General features: G+C 42.5%; 1 protein-coding gene across 1 annotated transcript in view; it reads left to right on the top strand.

Moving 5' to 3' along the window:
* Positions 1-3,759, top strand: part of BCL2L10 (BCL2 like 10) — an 8,628-nt gene that overhangs the window by 3,623 nt on the left and 1,246 nt on the right. The gene's annotated exons all lie outside the window — the stretch shown is intronic.

The raw sequence follows: 3,759 nt of genomic DNA, 5'->3' as shown, positions 1-3,759 counted from the left end.
TTATTGATCTTTTGCCTTTTTACTTGCAGAACAGATTACACTGTCATTGGGATGGCAAAGCATCCTGCACACTGGCATTGGCAAGCAGAGGCAGTTCATAAAACTGTAATGCAATATTTTTGTGGTCTTGATGGACCCCAACAGTGACAGCTGCCTTGAAGAGGTCCATGGAGGCCCCAAAAATTGCTAATGCCTGTCTGCTGGTGATTCATTGTTATAAGAATTGGGTCACAAGCATTCCATGGTGTGTGGATGTGCATGGAGGAGCCACTGAAAATCCTAGAGCATTACAGTGTGTGCATAGTTGTGATGCACCCTAGCAGTTAAAATAGCAGCCCATAAGTCCAGAGTATCATTGTGTTCTACTTGTATAGATGCTGGGTGGTTAAATACTTGTCTGAGTCAGTGATGATGTATTGGTGACCCATGGTACACTTTTATAAAGCAATAAGGGCCCATTCACACTTATTATATTAAAGCATGGCAATGGGGCCTTTCTTTCTGAATGGCACGCCAATGCTCCTTGCTGATGGACATGTGTTGCAATGCACTAATGCGCGTTGCTCTTTGCTGCCATAAATTGTATATTTACCTTTTTGGTGCATTTCCCTTAATACAACGCATATTGACATGCTAAAGCACCTTAACTGACCGCTGTGATGTAAATGGTCACCTGTGGTTTGTGTTGGCTCCGGTTTGCGTTGATATTCTGCTTTTAGCAACATGTCCAAAGATAAGAAAGTGGGCTGCTACTGCTGATCTCTTGTCAAAATGCTAGTTGCTTGGCTGTCGATGCTCTGGCCTTCGTGCTTGTTTAGAAGTATAGAAGCCAGGTGACCAGCATATTCTGATACACCAGCAATGTCGGACCATGTGTCTTCTTTCAAGGCATGCACACTTTGAAGAGGGATTTTAAAGTATTGTGGGCATGCAAGGAGGGTCACAAGCTGCTGCTACTACACAAAACTGAGAGGAATGGAGGAAGTACATCCTATGGGCCTCTTCAGTAAGGTTACAAACGTCTACTTCAATATGATTATTAGGAGTGGGATAGAATTTTATGGAGATTGAATCAATTTAGAAATCCAGTGTTTTTTGTTTGGGGTTTGACCATAGATACCCATTAAATGATTGCTTTTCATCAGTGATGCCTCATCTATGAGCAGAAAATGTGCCTGTTCTACAGTAACGTGGATCTTTATTTCCTGAAAAGAGACAGGTGTTTTCCTGCGATCTGCGCTGGTTCTCATTGTTGGCAGTGTTTCACAATGGAAATCAAATCTCAGTGTAAGCACCTGGGCTGTACATTGTAAAAGGGACTTTCCTCACTTCTGCTATATGGGGGGAAAAAATCACAGATGGGTTGTTTTTTTTTTTCAGATCAAAGAATAGGTTTCTCTTAACTTCTACATACTGGTATGTTTGGGGGTTTTCATTTGTCCTTTTATCCTGCTGTGTCTCAGAAGTGGTTCCTTCAAGAGGAACTTCACCCGCCACAGGGAAAGTTAGTCGGCAGCTTACCAGCCCATGAAGTCCAGTGCTGTCTTCCTTGCACCTAATTCTTCACAGGATCTACTGTGCTACCATTTTGCATTCGGGAACTGGTTGTCACCTCCTGATGCCTTGCAGCCGGGGAAGAAGTCTAATGAAGCCATATTTTAATTTTGAGTGAAGGTCTGCCTCGATATGCCCATATATTTGCAGAAAGCATATTTCCACTTCTCTGTGGACTGTTCACTTCTGCTTTCTGGAAAAAAGTAGTTGCCTGTGTCATGCTGATCCCATAGCTTTTGAAGGACAACCTTCGGTACAAAATATTCTTTAAGGCGTCCCCTCTTTTCATACTTTCTTTCATCCTTGATCAGCAATTGTACAGCTTTCCCCATAGGAATTGATGGTGTTGCTGAGCACTGGGTGCAGAGGACCTGGCAGGGATGCTTTCTGTACCAAGACTTTGTGGCTCTGGACAGGGCAGACGTAAACTGCTGGATTGGGGACGAAGGTAGGTATTTTTAGGTGGGCTGCACGCAGGAGAGTGAGCATATTCCCTTAAAGGGCAACATGTACCAAAGGTACATTTGTCCTTTAAAGTGGAAGCTAACTGCTGTTAGAAGGCTGTGTTCCTGCCCTAATGTTCACAGCATACTTGCACATTAGGGGACACGTACCTTAAAAGTGTGCCATTCTCCAGTGCTGGTTGATCAATCTTTGGTCTTCTGCTCTGTCCCCCAACCCACCATCTTTGCTGCTGACACTTTCAGTTATATGTGACCTTTGGCCATTGGGTGGCCACTGATGTAATGCGTGTGCACAGGAGTTGCATCTTCCCTGGCTTCAGGCTCATTCACCGCATTTTAGACATTTGTGAATGGGCTGAGTGTGTAGAGTGCAGGGCACATGCACAGTACAGTGAACATCAAAAACATTTTTTGGGGGGGGTGAGAGACTTTGCATTTGTCTTCTGCCCAAAATCCCTACTTCCCAGCATTTTTTATTTACTTCTGTTTTAATACTTTGGTAATTAACGTGGAACAATTATGTGATCGGGAGTTCTGCCTAATTTCTATGCTGCTTCTGGGTCACTGACTCAATGTATTAATGAACAGCCAGGAAACTGGCATTTTAAAGGTTAGCAGTGGCAGGGTTTAGATTTGTCTGAACAGCAATATTGGAGGAATGGGGACAGAACAGAGGCTATAGATTTGCTTATGGCTTATGGTAAAGCAGGGCTGGCCTAATCCCAGGAGCCTGATGGCTAATGATCCTTTAAAAATTACAGCTGGCATGCAACTTTTTTCCAATTGTCCCAAAAAAATTGTTGCTGGCTCCTGGATTGGATAGACTGGCTTCTGAATTCCGATTTGTTCACCCCTGTGGTAGAGCTACATCTCTGGAACTGCCTTGTTATCCTGGCAAGAACTTTCCTTCCTTTCTTATAGATTTGCTAGAATTTGAGTCTCTCAGCTGTTCATAAAAGCTTCTAGTTCTGAGGCTAACTGACTGTTCCTAGTAAATCACAAAAAAGGCCAGAGATGAAATACTAGTAGGCTCTCATACAAGCCACAAAGCGAGCTTGATCAGGGAATTTCTCTCTTGCCTGGTATGGGAAAGGTTAATGAGAATCACAAGGCAGAAAAGTTGTTTGCTCAAATTTAATTGTAAAGGGCAGAGTTCCGGAAGGTATTGAGGGTATAACTTGTTTACACAGTCATCTGCCAAGCAGGATTCAAACATTGCCATCTGGAGACTATTGCTTCCATACTTCATTATGCTGAATAAGGATCCGGTAAACAGCTGCTCACTTCTGTGTCGCTGCTTCTTACATGAAGCCTCTGTGCTTACCTAGGGAAAAGAATGTAGAGATGTATTCAATATGTGTAGTCTTAGTCTCATAAAAGAACAGCCCTGACTTCAGAGAAGAGCTCTCCCTTTTTGCCGGCTTTAAAATGGATGTAACCTAATCTAGAGATGACCGAGATCCTTTTATTCACCTCTTTCATATTCTGCAGTGTGACATCTTTTTAAAGGAGAAGTCTGTGTAAGCTAATGTTTTGAGTGAAATAATAATGTTAGTACAGTAACTGCTCCCAAAACTCTAGGCTTTGTTTTGGATAACATGGGAACTGGTTAAAAACTATTTGATCCTTTGTTTCTTGAGCGAGGAGATTATTTTTTTTTCTTCCTAGTGTCAATGGTTCATAACACAGGAAGTGATGGTAAGCTCTGCCATATTGATTAAGGTAGGTATATAATTTTGAA

Source organism: Nanorana parkeri, unplaced genomic scaffold (genome assembly GCF_000935625.1).
Source record: "Nanorana parkeri isolate BGI_ZX_2015 unplaced genomic scaffold, ASM93562v1 scaffold55, whole genome shotgun sequence".
NCBI classification, from domain to species: domain Eukaryota; kingdom Metazoa; phylum Chordata; class Amphibia; order Anura; family Dicroglossidae; genus Nanorana; species Nanorana parkeri.
The sequence above is the reverse complement of the archived record's forward strand: the minus strand, read 5'-3'. Positions and strand labels throughout refer to the sequence as shown.